Raw genomic sequence first — 21,742 nt, forward strand, 5'->3', positions numbered from 1 at the left:
ATGTATGTTAGTGTTATTTTTAGGCCACCCCGTATAAGATTCACAACAAGATCTATCTTTTGATAAAAAAAAGTTTTGCTTTCAAAAAAAAAAAAAAAACCAATGCAAAAGCATTTACTCATATATTTCAATATAAATCAAAAATCAAATTTTGAAAAACTAACTTTTTTAGATTTTGAAAAAGAATTAGAAATAATTTTTTTATTTTTTGAAGAACACATTCATTGTTGTTAGAAATTTTATTTTAAATGATTACAATTATTTTAACATTTCTTAAATTATTTATAAATTAAAAATTATTTTTTAAACAACGATTCTAACGATTTTTAATTTTTGTCTTTATTTTAAAAATCGATTTTCATAATTTTTTTTTCTTTGAAAAACGAATTTTGTTTTCTTTTATCATTAACCAAATTTTTATATGAAAAGCTTTAAAATTGTAAGCAATTTCAGCTCAAAGATTAAAGTCGTTCGACCCAGTCTGTATTTTATTTACTTGTGGGATTTTTTAATATTTATAACCTTAATTTTTGATCATGCAAAACGTTTTGTGTGCTCGCGCGTTTATAAACCGATAAATAACACTGGTCAACAAAATTAAACATTTTTTTTGTTACAGAAACCAAGGTATACTTTTCTATAGGATTTTGGTGTGCTGAGCTCGAATCCAAAGTCAAAAAAATTCTATCACATCACGTTTTTGAGATAATCCCGTTAGAAAATCGAAAATACCGCTTTTTACCAGTTTTCGAGGTTATTTCTTAGCTTTTGGTTATTTGCTATAAATAAATTTGTAACGGTTTCTAAAAAAAAAACAAAATCTTGTCTTTCTAAATCCGTTTAAATATCTTAAATATCTCTTTTCTTCTTTGAGAAATCTTAAGTTGAAATCAACGTGTATGGTATATCTCATGTTTATTTCCTTTTAATAGGAAATCTCGAACAGTTCTTTGCCAATCGTTTTCAAATTTTGACACAACGTTTCATTTACATTCCTGTAAGTTCTTATGTTGTTTTAAACAAGAAAAAAGTTATATTTTTCTCACTAGTAATTATTAAGTATAACTATCTGACACGGTCACGCTTTGATGTATCTCACCGCGATTCACCACCTTCGCAAATATAAAAAACTTGCGAGATTCTAAATGGAACATTGTGTCAAAATTTGAAAGCGATTGGCAAAGAACTTTTCGAGATTTGCAATTAAAAGCAAATAAACATGAGATATACCAATCACGTTGATTTCAACTTAAGATTTCTCGAAGAAGAAAAGAGATATTTAAGAGATTTGAACGGATTTAGAAAGATAAGATTTTGTTCTTTTAGAAACCGTTACAAATTCATTTAAAACAAATAAGCAAAAGCTAATAAATAATAATCTCGAAAACTGGTAAAAAGCGGCATTTTCGACTTTCTAACTGGATTATCTCAAAAACGTGATGTGATAGAATTGTTCTGACTTTGGATTCGAGCTCAGCACCCAAAAAACCTATAGAAAAGTATATCTTGGTGTCTGTAACAAAAACCTTGTTAACCAGTGTAATAGATAAACAAAGTTGATTTTTTTATAATAACCTGTTAAATGACTCCAAAGTGGTTTAAGTGAGTCATATCATGTATGTAAAACACTAAATAAATAAATTTACTTATCTGATTAATTGCTGAAGAATATAACAATTTGCATCAAACGTTGAGATTTGTTTAGAACAAAAGTTACGCATACACCATAAAGACCCTTCAAAGTTAAACCGCTTAAAATACTAAAGCAAAAAAAAATGGCTGATTTTATAATCAAATCTATAATAAAGCTTTGTTGAGCATTCATTAACTTTCAAAATTAGGTATTTTAGGTCTAGGTTGCTTAAACCTGTATCGCAAGGCACTAACACAATAAATTTTCTCCAAAATTTGTCTGTGAAACCAAATAAATACAAGACCAAATTAAAAACTCACAAAGTACTTTACAAAACTCTGTTAAAACCAAAGAAAAAATCAGCAATCACACAAAGATAAGTGCATCTAACCAAGTGAACCGCAGAGTACCCTAAATGCACCATCTGAAAAAGGGTCTCAGAGGGTGGATCATTTGCAATGTAAACAACATGACATACATGTCTCTCTCTCTCGGTCTCTAGCCGAGTTTACTTTGAATCGGTTACGCCCGACTGCATGTCTCCACTTTGGGTGATCAGAAATCAATCAAACGTAATGGCAGAAAGCTGATGTGAAATTTCACAGCCAAAGAATATTTCTTCTTTATTGAATTGAATTGCGAAAGTATAACTTGGTTGCTCACTCTGGGAACTATTCAAACACAGAGACAGACGACACATAGAGTAGCTTCAACGACAGAGACATCCCGATGGCATAGTAAATCGAATTCGACAGTAAGTAATTCTTATCAGTATTTCAAACAGATGCATTTTTCGAAGGATGGTGAATGGGTGGCGTGGTTGGGCGAGCGGTCGGTAGGTCGGATGGAAGTAAAACGAGGACAGTGTTTGATGAGGTAGGAAAAATGCTTCTGGCGTAAATTGTACGATTGCATGAATGAAAACTGAGAAATTCAAAAGGGAACCAATGATGGATTAAATTTCATGACGACGGACATATTGTATGGAGAAGATGAAATAATCTGCGGATTGGACAGCTTATAGGGTTTGTATAGACATGTGATCGGAATTTCAGTCTGAGAAGTAAAACATCTGTACTTGACATCTATTATTCTTTTAATAAATGAATTTTATTGACATTAATTTCAATATTCTCAATGGATCTATTATGTTGTTTGTTTTATGGACATAATACTTTGACAAGTTTGGTTAAGATCGAATAATAAATATGAATATACGCTTCATAAATTAAAACCTTGAAAAAGAAAATGGTAATATTCTTTTTCAGATAAAAATTCAATATAAATTTAAAATTTAAAAATAAACAAACTTGTGAAAAATGTTTTAGTGAATGAAGAATCAAAAAGCTCATAAAACAATATACGAACAAAATAAAAGTTAAATTTTTTGTACTTTGATAGCTTTTCACACAAGCAAATGAACCCTTAAAATAAAAAAACACCCTTTGGATTATTTTTCCCTGATTCAAATGAATACCTCATATCGAATATTATTATTATAGTCTAGTAATTTTAGGTTTTATCTGCGGAAAAATTCCTACTGGGCTGAATTTTGGTATACAGCTTAATGACGGCTTTGTTATGAAGATGTGAAAAATCGACATTGATATCGTGTCCGCGTTAAGAGTTATAGGGGTCAAAAGGTCACGAAAAGTTTTTCGCAAATATCTCGCAACCTATTGATGGGAGGTCATCAGAGGTTATATAAAAATTGATGGTCGTGAAATTATCTACAACATATGCCCAACACATTTTTCTGTGAAATGAACCGTGTCGCGAGTAAAGCGCAGAGAAGGTGACTAGATTGCACTCACATACGAAAAAATACATATAATTTCACGACCATCAATTTGTATATAACCTCTGATGACCTCCGATCAATAGGTCGCGAGATATTTGCGAAAAACTTTTCGTGACCTTTTGGCCCCTATAACTCTTATCTACAACATATGCCCAACACATTTTTCTGTGAAATGAACCGTTTCGCGAGTAAAGCGCAGAGAAGGTGACTAAATTGCACTCAAATACGAAAAAATACATATAATTTCACGACCATCAATTTGTATATAACCTCTGATGACCTCCGATCAATAGGTCGCGAGATATTTGCGAAAAACTTTTCGTGACCTTTTGGCCCCTATAACTCTTAACGCGGACACGATATCCATGTCGATTTTTCACATCTTTATAACAAAGCCGTCATTAAGCTGTATACCAAAATTCAGCCCAGTAGGAATTTTTCCGCAGATTGGGCTTAAAAATGACTAAAATGACTGGGCTATTAGCTTCATCTTTTTGTTTCGGTTCTGTTTTACCTGTTGAAGTAATAGTACAAATCTCTTCCTTAAAATGGAAAGTTATTTTTCTTTGGCTAATTCTATTGAGTTAGAGTACATGTTGTTAGAAAGGTTAATAAAATAACCTCAAAATTCAATTCCAAAAAAAATCGTATATATGTAAATAAGTTTTAAATAGCTGACAAGTTTTCAAGTTTTCGAAAAAAATTTTTTGAAACAAATTAAAAAAAAAAAAAACATATTTCACATTTCTAGCTTATTTTCGATAAATTGATTTTTCAAACAAAAAATTAGCTTTCCATTGTAACGTACATATATGAAATTTTTGCATGTTTTTTGGTGTTTGAAATAGATTTTAAGTGCTGCAACAGTTTTTAGATCGATTTGAACACTTAGAAATAATTTTATATTATCCCTTCTATGTAATGAAGCGTCCACAAGTCGCAATTTAACAAATATAGTTACCATAAATTAGATACATATGTATGTTGCGTAACGTATGCTACATTAAGTCCAGCACGTTTAAGCGTTTATTTTTACTTAAAACTTGATGAAAAGTTTGGCTAGGTGAATATCGATTTAGGACTTAAGTTCGCAAACACTTGTTAACTCTTGATGAAGAGTTTTCTGCCTCTAAAGAAGTTTTTCATTGCAATAAATCCCATCTATTACACTTTTTACCATTTTTCATGGAATGCCCCAAAATTGAAATTTTGAAAAATCTGGAGCAGTAACGCAGTTGTAAATATCTAATTACATATATCACAAATATGAACTTTATTGAAACACAAACTCTAACTTTTTTGACTGTTATCACTGTCAAACTTGTTAGATTAAAAACTATGCATAAGAATAATAATATTGAAAATTTTCTAAAAAAAGCAGTAACTCCAGTGGTCACGCAATAAAAATTCCCACCTCTTTCATTGACTTAGAAATTCTTAATTTATATAGCTTTTTGCCCAATGGCTATCATAAGTTACAACAAGTCGAATGGGATACATTAAATTAAACTACAGTTACTTTAAGCTTGTACATGGTAACGCAATGTAGCTTAGATTTAATTCCTTGTTGGCGAGACACAATGTTAAAATATTTTCCATTATGTGAAACAAGTTTTTACTGGGATTGAAATAAAATTAAAAAACTTATTACTTTGGCAACAATTATGAGATAGCATTAGAAATTCCTGTTTACAAATATAATGAGACACCAATATTTTGTATGAAAAATAACTACGTTACAGACCTTAAAATTCAAACAAAATTAGGGTTATTTCCTATATTTTTGTATACGTAGGTAATACAACTCAAAACAGCTTTTCCACTACTTTGTACATTTTCCTCATAAAAAGTGAAGTTAACCCAAAGTAAACACAGTTTTTTTTTAAATAATTTCTTGACAACATAAATGTTGTTATAAATTTCTTTAAAATTTGTTCTATTTAATTATGAAAAAGTTCAAATCAAAAAAAAAGAAAAACGGTTCTGTAATGTAAAATAGCGTTAATTATGTACCTTGTTTTTTATTTTATATTTATTTTTTGAGTTTGAGTATATTTTTTATTTGAAAATAAATGAATATCAGCAAAGCTGAAAATGCAACGTGAGCATCATGTAGGACCTGTTTGCTCATGGGCCAAAATACTACTTAGTGCCTAAAAAGTTGTCCCTTTGGACATTTTGAAAAATATGGAAATTTTTAACAAAATATTTTCACATATTTTAGTTGACATAGAATGGTTATAATTTAATCTATTGTAAAATAACATTTGCACCGATGCACAGTGGTGCCATTCTTCGTTTTTGCCGACAAAATTCATTTGCACGGCCATTTCTGGACGAAAAGTCATGAAATTTGGTACACTGAATGATTATAGTATGGAGAATACGAAAAGGCTGCCAACTTTTTTTTATTCAAAATGGTGGCTCCAAAATGGCGGAAAGAATGAGCGTTAAAATAGAATTTTCATTTTCAAAACAGTATATAAGCTAGAAATTGGGCTAAATTCATGTCAAAAAGGTGTTAGATTTAAGATTTAGGACTCATGGATTAATATTCATTACAAAAAAATCAAAAAATTTGAAAACAAAGTCCAAAAAATGCCAATTTAGTAAAACACACTTTAACACCTCTAATTACGCTATTTCATGCATTTTTTTTAAATTTATTACGATTTTGAGATCTCTTCTATTTATGTTTCATAAGAAAATTGAAAATATTGAGGTTATATGGCTGCCAACTATGTTTTTAAGTAAATATAAGAAAACATGATATAATGAAAACATGATATAAAAAAACGCTATTTCATGCATTTTTTTAAAATTTATTACGATTTTGAGATCTCTTCTATTTATGTTTCATAAGAAAATTGAAAATATTGAGGTTATATGGTTGCCAACTATGTTTTTAAGTAAATATAAGAAAACATGATATAATGAAAAGTTTCAATGTTCAATAAAACTAAGAATTTATTTTTTCCGTAAACCAAAATATACTTTTCTAATAGATTTTAGCGTTTTAAATTCAAATCCAGAGTCAAAAAAAATCTATGACTTCACGTTTTTGAGATATAGGCAGATCAAAATCAATTTATATCTTTGAAACGTGACGTCATAGATTTTTTTTGACTCTGGATTTGAATTTAAAACGCTAAAATCTATTAGAAAAGTATATTTTGGTTTACGGAAAAAATAAATTCTTAGTTTTATTGAACATTGAAACTTTTCATTATATCATGTTTTCTTATATTTACTTAAAAACATAGTTGGCAACCATATAACCTCAATATTTTCAATTTTCTTATGAAACATAAATAGAAGAGATCACAAAATCGTAATAAATTTAAAAAAAATGCATGAAATAGCGTTTTTTTATATCATGTTTTCATTATATCATGTTTTCTTATATTTACTTAAAAACATAGTTGGCAGCCATATAACCTCAATATTTTCAATTTTCTTATGAAACATAAATAGAAGAGATCTCAAAATCGTAATAAATTTAAAAAAAATGCATGAAATAGCGTAATTAGAGGTGTTAAAGTGTGTTTTACTAAATTGGCATTTTTTGGACTTTGTTTTCAAATTTTTTGATTTTTTTGTAATGAATATTAATCCATGAGTCCTAAATCTTAAATCTAATACCTTTTTGACATGAATTTAGCCCAATTTCTAGCTTATATACTGTTTTGAAAATGAAAATTCTATTTTAACGCTCATTCTTTCCGCCATTTTGGAGCCACCATTTTGAATAAAAAAAAAGTTGGCAGCCTTTTCGTATTCTCCATACTATCCATACTAATCATGCAGTGTACCAAATTTCATGACTTTTCGTCCAGAAATGGCCGTGCAAATGAATTTTGTCGCCAAAAACGAAGAATGGCACCACTGTGCGATGTTTTGAATGATATTTCTATATTTATGACAGTTTAAACCTAAAGTGATCAAAACCAAACAACTGTGTTACTTTACTGCAATTTTCAGTTTTATTTGTAAAATCATATAATTAAGCTCTCTGATATTCCAATTTGAAACAATAGGAACAACGTAAGTCTCTTATGAAGTTAAATCACAGAAAAATTAATTGCAATAAAATATTCTTAATAGTTTATTACCAAAAATCACCTTTAAAACTTTAAATACCACTGCGTTACAAAGTTAAACCACAATATTACCGTGATTTGTAAACAATTTGATCCCAATTTGGGTTTCAAACTTGTAAAAGTTAAATACCTAATGTTAATTTTATAACTTAATATAGTTTTTCTACTAATTTGTACTTTTTCTTCAAGAAAAATGAAATTAAAAAAAGGGGACATTTTTTTTAGGCACTAAATGGTATTTTGGCCTTCATACGAAATACGAAACAAATATATTGAAACAAAACTTTTAAATTTCTAGCTTAATTAAATTCAAAATTTCATTTATTATTCAAACACGTTTTTATTTTTTCAAATCCTTGTTTTACAAATTCCTACCCAACATATTATATATTTAACCAATAAATTCGATTTCCTTGATGGAGGCAGTGACTCTGCTTCCTCAAAAAAACAAGTAGTTTCAAAAGCCTCTTACTCCAGCTGAAAAAAAAAAACTATTTTTTATCCTAAATTCAGCAGCCTCAAATAGCTTTAACTACTCACTATTACTCATGCATATATAATTTGCCCATTTTACTATTTATTTTTAACTAGAACACACACACAATTTGGTACTTTTGCCGTCCATTTTATTTTTTCTCTCAAATTTACCCTAACAAACTTAAACTGACCCAGTTCCGCAATGTGTAATAACGACAAGAGAACACACGACGCACTCCAAAGGACATTGACGCTTCGACCCAGTATCCCAGAATACATAATCATTTTGATTTTTTTCATTTTACTGGAATTCTGTAACAAGCCTGTAATGCTGCCAAAAGCATAGTCCTATATAGACAGGCCTACAGCGACAAAAAAGGAAACAACAAACTTTGAAAAGATGTGAATTTATTAAATATTTATGTCCAGCGCTCAGACTATAGGGATTCCATTATAATCCACCAAGAGAGGAGATGAACAAATAATTTTTTGCATATAGCACACACAACACCATCTGGAATAAGAATAAAACAATAGGATACCTCTACAAACATGTACATAATGATGAGTCGAGAGGGCGAGTCCTTAAGCACACAACAGAGACCCCCGAAGGACTGAAAACTGGATGGAGCGCTGTTGTGGTGGATCATAGAGAGAACGATAAGGAAATGCTGTGATTCACATACGGCTGGCGCACAAATGAGGGTGTGCTACGGGATGAATCCTCGGGATATGTGAGGCATTCTCTCTGGTGGGGTTTGTTGCCCATCAGGTGATGGAAGAAATTCCCACAGGTAAAGAATCCACATAAATAAAGAGTGGATCCTTGTAACACATTCAGATAGAAAAAAAAAATATTGTGTGTGTGGGATGATAAGGATACAAAAGGAAAAATATGGATTTTTTTTCTTGTTCTCTTTGATTCTGCAAACAATGAAAAAGGAACAAGCAAAAGATACCTGGAAGCTACAGAGCAATTTACTTAAAAATTCTCTAAATATTTGGAATTCGTTTTCATACTCGTATTTGAAAGGCTTCAATTGTGTGTTGGTAAGTATCGTAAACTGTTTACTTAGACAGATTTTATTTTTTTTTTTTTTGTATTGACTGATGGGTTAGGTTACGAGGGAATTGGTTTAATATGCAAAGTGCTACAATGACGGTTTTATTTATTTTTTGTTAACAAAGTTTAAGAATAATTCCTATTTTCGTGACCTTATTTTTGATAAAGGCAATGTTACAGTAGCAATAGAAAAAACAAATTATATTGAAAAAATGGAAGTTATGATGGCTGATAGGAATACGTATACCATTTTGAGAAGTGACCCGACAAATAAAGTACAAATTAAAAATAACAATCTTGTTAAATACTTGTTCAGTAACAATTTAATTAATGAATCTGAAAAGAAATGCATGACAACTTATACTGCTAATAGTCCAAAAATTTATGGACTACCCAAAATACATAAACCAAATATTCCACTGAGACCAATTTGTTCATCAATGAATGTGCCATGTTATCAATTATCAAAATACATGGTTAAAATTTTAAATAATATAACTGTTGACTCAAAATACAACGTAAAAAACGCTTCATCGTTTATTTCAACTGTTTCACCAGTTATGTTAGAACAAGATAGTATTCTTGTTTCGTTTGACGTTGTATCTTTATTTACAAATATTCCTATTCCATTAGTATTACAATTGGTAGAAAAAAGTTGGAATATCATTCAAAATCATACAAGAATTCCTAAGTTGAAATTCCTAGAAATATTACGTTTTTGTGTAATAGATAATAATTATTTGGAATATAATAATATATTTTATCAACAAAAACAAGGAGTTCCTATGGGAAGCCCTGCTTCTCCATTATTAGCAGACATTGTAATGGAAGCTTTATTAGATAATGTTTTCGATAAAAGTCCAAATAAACCAAAAATAATTACAAAGTATGTTGATGATATTTTTATGATTCTCAAATCCAGTCATGTTGATTCAACTCTAAATGCTTTAAATTCTTTTCATCCGAAAATTCAATTTACAGTAGAGTTTGAAAATAATGGTCAACTTCCATACTTAGATGTGCTGGTAATAAGAAAAAATAATCGATTAATTTTTGATTGGTATAAAAAACCTACATCTTCTGGTCGTCTCATTAATTACAATTCCAAACAGCCTAAACATGTTATAACTAATACAGCAAAAAATTTTATTAATAGAGTATTGGATATCAGTGACATTGTCTTTCGTCAAAAAAACATTAAAATTATTACGGATACGTTACTTTCAAATTCCTTTCCTTTAAATATAATAATAACATTATTGAATCAATATTTCAACCCATTGATTCAGACAAATTTAGTAGCAAATGTTACACAAGTTTCTTATAGAAGCATTATATATACCTATTCCCCATCTTTCAAATAGAATTTTAAATGCTCCTATTAGGAATAAAGAAAATATTCGTATTGCTTTTCAGTCGGCAAATATATTAAGAACTTCATTGTTTTCGAATTTGAAGGGTAAACTTTCTAAAATTGAGAAATCAAACATAGTCTATAAAATAAAATGTTTAGGAGATGGGACAAACCATTGTCCTTCAGTTTACGTAGGAACTTCGATGCAAAAACTAAAAAATCGTATAGCTGGTCATAGGTCCGATATAAATAGCGGACATTCACAAAAAACAGCTTTAGCTTTGCACTGTATTGATGAGGGGCATAGACCAGATTTTACTGACGTAGATATTTTACAGATAGAAAAACATTACAGTAAAAGAATGTTAATAGAAATGTTGCATATATTAGATACAGACAATACTGTTAACCCTTTCGAACCCAAGCTATGAAAATCAATATTAAAAAATGTTTTTTCAGTATTATCGTATCAAAAACGTCACAACTAAGAAATATGAATAGCAAAAAGTTATTTTCCAAAATAATAAATAGCAAAACTAATGTGTTACTCTCATGTTGCATGTAAGTAACATGCACTGCCTATGACCACCAAAAAAAGTCGGACAACTGAGAAAATAATTTTTTATGGAACAATAATATATGCTACTTCTTCTAAGCCAAAAAGCAAAACACTTTCTGGATTATCTTCTTTTATATCTTTTTTTCAAAATTATGACAATATATAAAAAAAAATTTTTTTTGCAAAAAAAAGAAAAAATGTGAAATTCAGTTTCTTTTTCGATAAAAAATAATTAAAGGTATGATATTTGACTAAATTTTTGTAATAATCCAGTAACTAGGCATCAATATCTTTCAATTGAGCCATCCAAACCTAAAAAAATACTTAATGGAATATTTTTTACGAATTTTTAAAAATATGTTACATGAGAGTAACGCTGGGTCCGAAAGGGTTAATAGAAGAACAGATTGTGAAGGGCTCAGCAACATTTATAGTCAGTTTGTTCAAAGAAATATTTTAGGTTGAATTTATGTTCAACTTGATTCTGTAGGCTAGATTTGATAAGAAAGTTTGAATTTCTTATCAAATAATTAAAATTTTTTTTTATATTTTGAAATTTCGATGATTTGAAACGTCTTTTTCAAGACTTCGAATTTTTTGAAGTTTTAAAATATTTAAAAATAAAAACCAACAAAAACAAACAAAACCTTAACATTTTTAAGATTAAATTCTTAAAATTAGAAGATAGAATCTGTAAGTATTGATAATAGATTTTTAGCATTTATTATAATTTTTTTATATTTTTTTATATTAGCCCTGAAGAAGACTGTAAACACGGTCGAAACGTCGGAGACAAGATAGAAAAAATTATAAACCAGACCTAAAGCCCACTTAGGATTGAATTTATAAACAAAGTTTAAGGTTAAACACAAATGAGAGTCAAATATAAAAATATTATAGGTAGGTATGGGCGACCTTTTGAAGGTTTAGCATTACAGAATTTTTATTATTTGATTTTTAGATTTGTCTGCAAGATTTTTGATTGTTTATGGGTTTATTATTTTTTTTTTTTCTTTCTAATTAGGGATTTTGAGGAAGAGGTTCTTGCAATTAATGAACGAAAAATAAATAAATAATTTGATCTCTAAGGGAGTCGTTTGCAAAGACTTTTGGCCATTTTACTTATAATCAAGGTTAAGGTTTTGGTTTAATAATAACGGGATCGGGTCGAAATTCTGGCTTCAAAATTCTGCTTTTCAAAATTCTGCTTTTTTAACGAAAATTCTGTTTTTCAAAATTTTACTTTTTTTCTATTCTGCTTTTCAAAGTTTAGGGGTCGAATTACGGCATACGTTCGTTAACGAATGGTTGCTATGTGCCCCTTTCGTTTTCTAATAATTAAATAGAGACAGAAATAGTCAAAACGTTAACGTATGATCGTAATCGTGTGCCGTAATTCGACCCCAGCTTTTAAAAATTCTGCTTTTCAAAATTCTGCTAGCATTATACTTGAACTTCAAAATTCTACCAATTCTGTTTTTTTTTTTTAGCATATGCGCTGACTAAAGAAAAATATACCTCATTAGTGTAATTCAGCATTGGTACTTTCCTAAATTTTTTTGTTTAAGTGTCGCAAATATTTTTTAAAATGCATAGATTGACTTTCTTTCAAATAAAATCTGTAACTTATTGGAACCGATGTTGTTTGATACAAAATATTTCTTTTCTTATTCAAATTTTCGAATATTCATCTTTATTTGATAAATTAAAAATTTTTAATTATTTTCGGAAATGTTTAGTATTAAAAACCTTTTCTTAATATTTTCAAATTTATTCATTTATAAAACAAAAATTAATATGCATTCAAAGAATGACAAATTATGTAGGTAAGTAATCAAATAAGTAGATAATATTTCAAAAAGATGATTTGAAAAATGTTAAAAAGCCCGCACTTTTTAACATTTTCCAAACCCTTTTTTAATTTGTTGCAGAATTTTGAAAAACAGAATTATGAAAAGCAGAATTTTGAAAAACAGAATTTTGAAAAGCACAATTTTGACAAAAGAATTTTGACCCCGGCAGAATTTTTTTTAACAGTAGCTACAGCTACTGTTAATGTACAGTGTACATTTTGTTTACACATGCTTTCGATACCTATCCAGTAGAACAGTACAAATTGGAACTCAAATCAGTACAACTATTTGTTCCATTTTCTTTGAATTGTCAACGAAAAATAAATTTGCATTTGAAAAAAAAATGCATAGTTAAAAAAAATTATTGTTAATTTATGAATTTGTTTTAATACAAAAATACGTTGAGTTATTTCATATTAATCACTTAGAACCGATATGTTGGAAATCGAATGAAAATGTAATAAAAAAAAAAAAAAAAAAAAACGTTTTGAAAAATTTTCCTTTTCCTCATCGCTTCCACTGAGTACTAAGTTTCACATTTTTGTAACCGTACCATTTAGTCAACAAAAATAAGAGAAATTTAATTAACACAGTGAAGTTATTGCTGGGTAAAGTAGTATTTATTTTAGAAAAGTTAACCAAATATCATTCCGACTTTTATATTTAAATTTTGAACCCGTAATGCCGACTTTTCACGAGTCGATTTTAGCCGCACGATTTGTCGCACGGCTTAGGTCTTCTATCGAAAAAAGTTAAATAAAGTTGTAGATTGTAAAAATGTCTATAACTTTTACTCAAACCATTTTGTACATAACCTCAAAAATATTGAGAAAAATGCAAAAATACGATTTTTTTGTTTTTTATTTTTATCATAATTACAAAAATTAATTACAAAAAATAGCCTATTTTTCAATCAAAAAAGTTACCAACAAAATTTTTGATTTTTGAAAAGTTTGCAATGTAGTTATTTAGATTAAAACATTTTATTTTAGATTATGTAGAAAAACTATACTTTTGTTTTAGAAAATATTGAAAAAAAATTGAAAAAAGCAAAAAACGATTTTTAAAGATCGATTTTTCCGTAAATGACAGTAGTATTGGCGAGAAATATTTTTCTATAAAAAGCAAACTATACTTTTTTAATGGCCTTTGACCTCCTTAATTTTAATCTAGCCATTCTATTGGTTCTAACGTGCAAATTTTTTGAGATATCCAATTTTGATCGCAGCTGAAGCGAACTGAAGTCAACAGTAATACCATCGGGTATTATGTCAAAATCAAAATAATAAACAAACCAAAACATTCAAGAAAAACCATCAGAAAATAAGTTTTAAAGCAAAAACAAAACAAGTTTGACTTAGTTCAAGATTTCGTTGTATGGAAAATTTCGTTTCGTACTCGACAAGTCGAAATTTTTGTTTAGCTGCGTTCCTTTGGAAATATTTATCTACTTTTTAGTACTTAAAACTACTTTGATCTACTTTGCTATACTGAAAAAGTAGTTCAAAGCAGCTTTAAGTACTAAAAAGTAGATAAATATTTCCAAAGGAACGCAGCTTTTGAGAACTTTGCGTATAAAATAGTAGATTTCAAAATTTTGTTTTCATTTCTTTAAGTCGAACTTTCGAACTCGAATTTTTCTTCTTTAATTTTGAGAGCTCGACTTATAGAAGTTCCACCGTATAACCTTTTATCACAGAGTTCATCATACCCGAGTTGTCTAGAATCTCCTTTCTAACACAGAAAGATAGTGTAATTTATGAGATTTCTTGCATTTTATTATTTCTCGAAGTCTAAAGCGTTTTCAATGGCCCAGTGCTTCTTTACAAAGAAAAGCTACCAATATTTTATTTCAATATTACTAGGTATCTGCATATAAACATGCGTTCTCATGTTTACACCTCCAAACCAAAAACGCGCAATCAGCTTTAGGTCTATTAATCTCTTAAAATAATTTAACCTTGATAAAAAAAACTGCTAATGATATTTTGCATGGCTAATAAAATATATCACTGCCTCACAAATGAAGTTTAACCTTGCATTTTATATAAATTTATGAACACAAATTCAATAATTAATAGTAGTTAATTAAATTAGCACTTTTAAAATTAAATATGCTTCTTGTTCGTTAGATAGCGGCTATTAAAAAAAAGAAACAAAATTAGATCATAAAAATGAACTTCATTTGAATAAAATTATTCACACTGACTTTGATTGAAATATCTTCTTCTAAATGTCAATAGTAGAATTATGTAAAATAGACGAAAAAACAACAAAAACAGAAAAGAAATAAAAAATATTACTCATCAAAATGTGGTTGAAAGTGTTTCCAATATTCATTGACAGCTATGTGTAATTTTCTAATGTTCAAATTTTTTAAAAATGTTGCGAACTTTGATTAAAAACTATGAAACTCCAATTTTCAATTAATATTTGCGGCTTAGTGACTTTTCTAAACTAAAGACCAAGTAGTATCAATCTGAAAATAGAAACCAAAAATGCAAACACAAAATTACCCTTTCATATTCTACCTACCGGCTAACTTACATACATACATAGCTACATACAATGGTACACATAAAAGATAACACGACGACAACCTCCCTCAAACCACAAGCATGACTTTGGAAAGTAACCCAAAAGTCAATTTAAAGATGCCACTTCCGCTCCATTAAAAGATGTAAAATAGCAAAAGAGCATCACCAAAGGATAAGATTTTTCTTCATCCTTCTTTATACTTTGGAAAACAAATTTGAAAATGTGTGTATAAGAACTCAAGATAACAGTTTTTACTAGCAATAAGGGATTTATAGGAATAGGGCATGTTAAGGAGTCGCAAAAAAATGCATGCGAGTGAAAAAAGTTTCATAACAGCTGACATTATGTTCATTTTGTTTATTTTTTTAACTCGGTGGAAAAGCTTTGTTATGAGAATTAAGAATTTGATTACTTTACAAAATTATCATTAATGAAATACTGTTTTTTTTTTTTCAAGGAAACTCAGAATTAGTACAAACAAAAACTATGGCAAAATTGGTACAAAAATTTTTATTTACCACAGCCACCAAGAATCTAAGCAGTCTTTAAAAATATTTTATGTGAATACCAATCATTTTATGTTATCACCTAGTTCCAGCAAGTCGATCATTTTGACGAAAAACAAGCTAGCAGCGTCATTTAAAAAATCTTAGCTTATTTTAGTTGCTGAATTTCATTGAACTTAAACCAATATAATATGATTTCCCAGAAAAAAAAACTTTTGATTGAAAAACACATTATAGTTTGAAATTAAGAATCGTCGGAGTAAGTTCCGGGAATGTTTTTGTTGAAAAAATATTCCATATTTGTTTTTCAAGCCGTAGGTATAGGTTTCATTTTTATCAGTGCTGTTTATTTATTTTTTTTTTGTCGCGCACACATAATTTTTAAAACCTGAAAATATTAGGGGAAAGTGGCCTAAAATGGCACCCAAGGTAAAATGTCGCCCTTGTTACAAATCGTAGAATCGAACAGAATTAGAAGGTTTTATGAATGCGATTCTTTAGTTTATCTGGCAAAACCAACATACACGACACTTAAGCAACTTCAAGCCATTATTTTAAATTTGACAGGTCAAACTGTCTCTATCTACCTTAAAAAGTACACCCGTTAAAATTTTGTGAACATTTGTTTTGAAAAAAAAAACTGTATAAAAACATTGTATGTATGAATGAAGTATTTCTTATCAATTTACTGAAATAATTTCACTAAGAAGGATTTTAGAATTTTCGGTATAAAACTTAAATTAAAAAAAACACAAAACGGGAAAAATAGCCTTGTTAGCACTCGGGTATATTGGCATACTACTTACATGCCATTTTATACTTACTTTTACATTTTCATTTTCTCTAATTTCTCTAATTCTAATTCTCTAATAATGAAAATGGTTGCTAAATATAAACGATCTACAGAGAGGCAGTTCTGGCCTGATTCCGTCAAAAATTTGAAAAAAAAAGCATCCAAAACATTCGAAGTTCCAAAACCTACGCCAAAGAGCGAGCAAACAACATGAACAGGGCTTTGAATGACTCAAAGAAAGATCTAGAGAGATTTAGCACCCATTCTCCAAGAAATGGGAAAAGGAGCCATTTGACTATATTTTGCTTTTAAAATCACGTATGCTTGGAGAGTGTGCCATTTTACCCGGATAAACTTTATCAGTGAAATTTGAACTGGTTTTGAAAATTAAAAATTTTAAATACTTTTTGGAATTTTCTTAACTCACATAGCAAAAAAATGTGAGAGTAATTGATTAAACTTTGAAAAGCATAAAGCATTTAATGTTACTTTTTTCGAAATACGGACATTTTCCTTAGGGGGACCATTTTGGGCAACCTAAAAAAAAAAATAAAAATCCATATCATGAAAACAGTGACGTTGACGGTTATTTTTAACTGGGTAAACATTTTGAAGAAAATTTTTCGTACGCTCCTTTTATTGCTATCATCAACTTTTAAAGTTTTACCGAATATTTAAGTAAATAACTTCAAAACCAAAGTTATCTATATTTTGTGAGGAAACATTAAAAATTAATTCGCGTCGGGTTAGCACAAAGATAGGGACTTCAAACTTAGAGAATATTTTTGTCTATTTGCTTTCAAAACTTTTCCTAGCCGCGTATTAAAAATCAGGAATTTTCAAAATATGGGACACCCTATCCTATGTATTATACATATAGTATACACTTTACATTTATGTTTAAAAATAATAAAATAATTTATATTTCTACAAACATTTTTAGAATAAATTCAATGGAATAGTGTGTTTGGAGCTTAAAATTATTAGAGAAATTGAATATTTTTATAAAATAATATAATTGAATAGTATTTCTGTTAAGTAAATAGTAACAACGATTTTACAAATTTTAAACATAAAGATTCAAAACGTCCTTAAGCCATTTTGAAGCACTCATTTTATTCATAGTTTGAATGGTATATGTAGTATGAAATGTTCATGCCAAATTTCATCTTCTTACCACTTATTTTCAAAAAGTAGGTAATCTGAAGAATTCTTGTTCATTAAAACGACAGTAACTTTTTACATGATGGTCAAATAATATTGATTTTGATTAAATTTAATAAAACGTTAAAAAAATACCTCAAAAAAATAAAATTTGTACTTTGAAAACCTTTTTTGTATCTTTTATTGTATTTGGTATTCGAAAACTAGTACAGGAAAGATAGACTTTTTCGTGAAACGAAATACAGGACGGCTGAATTTTTCAAATCTGAAAAAGGGATATTAGAAAAGCTTAAGTTCTGGTTTTCGGGACGCTACCCCCCTGGCGAAATCCGCCATTTTGAAAAACGCGAATCGCTCTATATCTCCTAAACTATGGGTCCTATAGAAATGGTTGTCAGACCAAAGTTCTTGAAAATTTAATTATCTTTTTCTTTGTAATACATTATTTTTCTCAGCGGGCAATAGTTTTGAGGTTATGTTGTTTTAATTTATTTTTTTTTTTCGGTTTTTTTAAGATTATATCATTCCCCGTGTTAGTTACATAGTTTTTTAAAAATTAAAAGTTATGGACCATCAAATTTCCAATAATTTGGTATATTTTTTAAAGTCATGCGATGTATGAGTTACATATGTATATGACTTTTCAAACCAAAGATACGGAACTTTAAGAGCAATCCCTCTCTATATTTCCAAAAAAATATGAAAATATGTTTTTGCATAAGGTATGAAAAAAAGGCTTAATCGTGTACGTAATATAAAAACAAGAAAAATATGATATGAGAGGGAGTTATTAAGGTATATACCTAATGGTTAAACTTACAATATTGAGGTACAAATATTTTGTTTTAAGTTAAACATCCAACTTTTATGATGCTAAAAAATTATTTTTCTATCGTAGAGACTGAGAAAAATTAAAAAACCAAAAAAATAAAACAACAACCTCAAAAGTGTTGTCCGCGCTGAAAAACAGTGAATGCACAAGAAAAGATATTTATATTACCTACAACTTTGGTTCAGTTACCGATTCGGTCAAGACAATAGTTTAGTAGATATACGCCAATTCGCATTTTTCAAAATGGCGGATTTCGCCAGGTGGTTGGCGTCCCGAAAATCAGGACTTAAGCTTTTCTAATACCCCTCTTTCAGATTTGAAAAATTCAGCCGTCCTGTATTTCGTTCTACAAAATGCCTGTTTTTTTACTAACTTTCCTGTACTAAACAAGGAGTTTTTTATTTAGTTTTTTACCCAACTAAACTTGATCAAGAACTATTTCATATAATTTTCTATGTTATCTCCATGACAACACTATCCATGTATTATCAAAGTTAATTTAATTTACTGTCCCACACACAACAAATCTTTCATACGTCTTCAATGTTGTTGATCGGTTTCAAAATTTAAGACCCATTACAATAGAAAGAAGCAATTCTTCTAGAAATTATGACAAACAAATACAAAATCTTTTTTTTTTGTTTACTTATTTTTTATTAATTGAAGTCGTAGAACCCATTAATTTTTTTCTTACTAAAAAAAAAATGTTTATTAATGTCTAACAGAATGACGTTACTCAAATATAAAGTTTCAAGAATCGAAATTGTTTACGCTATTGAAAGACAAAACTTTAAGATCAGCACTTTTCGTGTTTACGTCGTTATTTCAATAAAAAATCTCGATAAACATCATGTTCACTTTTATATTTTTTTTTTTTTAATTTCAGAGCTAATGCGTACGACCTCTGCGTGCATTTTACATTATGTTTTTTTTTGTGTAATATAAAAAGAGAGTTAAGAAAAAAAAAATGTCATGAAAAATGCAAGAAAGTGTTACAACCATTTACTACTTGAACACCCCTTATACACACGCTTTGTAAGGTATTTAAACTTTAAGGATTTTTGTTTTTCTTAAGTAAAAAAAAAGGAACACCCAAAGTGGATACTTACTTTTTGAATAAAAACCTGTTAGTCCAATTAGATTTGCTTTTCCGCGCTTAAAAGTGTCTTCTTTTTTTTTTTTAATTATTCCACCCACAAGTCAACAGAATATAAAACCGTTATTTGATAAACGAGCACCAAGATAACACACTTCACTCAAAAACCTTATACTTTTGATAGAAATATAGACAAGACGCACACAAAACGAGGACGAAAAAACGACAACGAGAAGGGTGGTAATGATGGTTGATGGTTTTAATTCCCTATGACCACAATAAGAAAAAGAAATCCTTTAAAATTAGGGCGGTAGCTTTTACAATATTATACACCACTTACACCAACACATACAAACACAGAGAGATGTCGAAAGCATAAAACGCTCTATAATACAACACGAACCCGAGAGTTTAAATCCTATGCTTTATCCTTTTTTATATACTGGGCAGAGAATCCTTGCCTTGCCAACAAAGCAGCAGCACAGCACCACTGACCACTGAACTCAATTAAGATGCAAAGAGGTGTTTTCTGAATGAAATAGTAGACCACTTTATATGTCGAATTGCTAATAATCCCAAGCCAAATACGATATCCTGTATGAGGGTAATATAACTTTAGATTTTCTTTCTTTTTTTTCAAATACTGAAAAAGGATATCCGGGGCGAAATATTGAAACACAACTACCGTTAGCACAAACGACCACTTCGAGGTAACATTTACAACTGGAACTGGAATAGATTCTCGAATCTGTGCTCAGTGTCGAGTCGAATACGGGCGGCATCGGCATTCTACGAAAGATACACACAATTGTTTTGGGGGCTTGTGGATATGGCGGCTGATAGTAGCTAGAGATAGTGATGATGTACAGAAAGATGTGTGCTTTGATTTGGCTATGCGCTGCAGCGTCCATCGTGTCAAAGTCATCGGCATCTCTTCTATTTAGCATTTCCGGAGTTTGTGCTCCACAAATAAAGCGGTTTTATTTCTGTTTGTTGAGAGCATATTCTCAGAAATGTATTTCTCTCACTCAGAGAATTTGAATATATTGCTGTGGTTGTGGTGGAATTTTAGAGATATGACGAGGGTTAGAGATTCACCTGTATTCATGAGAGCCAACGAACGTCGCGCCGGGAGTTCACTTTATCAGCAATGGAAAGTTGTTTACATCGCATAAGCAAGCGGATATTGTTAAATTAGAGTGGGGCTATTTTGTTGTTTGATTGGAAATGGAAAGGCATCGGAATGGACAAATTTGTATTTCCATTTGGTGATAAGAGAGAATTTACTCATAATATTTGAATGATTTGGTTAATGCGCATAGGAGTTTTTTTGGTGAGAATCAGTTTTGGTGTGGTGAATTGATGATTTTATTTGAATTCATAGCAGTTGGTTGTATTTATGTATTTTATTGTTCAAACCAATTGGCGATTACATTGTAGTTCCGTATTTTAAATAAATTTTGATTAACCATCGCTAAGTCAAGAAGTAAATTTAAAACTTTTTTTTGTAAGAAACTAACTGTTCAATTTTTTTTCAAACCTACTCTAAAATTAAAACCGCTAAAGCATAAGCCTTCAATTAGTTTATAGTGATATATTATTGAAATTTTCAACATAATGATTAATGTAAACATAAATACGGTCACTGTGGTGTATGAGTAACATTTTGTAGTTTTGTACAAAATATCCATCATTAGCTGCGTTCCTTTGGAAATATTTATCTACTTTTTAGTACTTAAAACTACTTTGATCTACTTTGCTATACTGAAAAAGTAGTTCAAAGCAGCTTTAAGTACTAAAAAGTAGATAAATATTTCCAAAGGAACGCAGCTATTGACCAAATTAAAAAACTAGAATTGAATCAGTTTTCAGTTCAGTTCACATTTCCAAAATACTGTTCAATAATTCTTTTAAAATTCTGTAAATTCAAATTATGTTTTTTAAAATTCTGTAATTGAGACGGAAAATTTGTT

General features: G+C 29.3%; 1 protein-coding gene across 1 annotated transcript in view; it reads right to left on the bottom strand.

Annotated features, from left to right (window-relative positions):
- Positions 1-20,495, bottom strand: part of LOC129905288 (uncharacterized) — a 104,048-nt gene extending 83,553 nt beyond the window's left edge. The window contains exon 1 of the mRNA XM_055980730.1: positions 19,783-20,495. The gene's annotated coding sequence lies outside the window, so the exon portion shown is untranslated. The remainder of the gene's footprint in view (positions 1-19,782) is intronic.
- Positions 20,496-21,742: the final 1,247 nt, after the last annotated feature.

This window comes from Episyrphus balteatus, chromosome 1 (genome assembly GCF_945859705.1).
Source record: "Episyrphus balteatus chromosome 1, idEpiBalt1.1, whole genome shotgun sequence".
In the NCBI taxonomy this organism is placed as follows: domain Eukaryota; kingdom Metazoa; phylum Arthropoda; class Insecta; order Diptera; family Syrphidae; genus Episyrphus; species Episyrphus balteatus.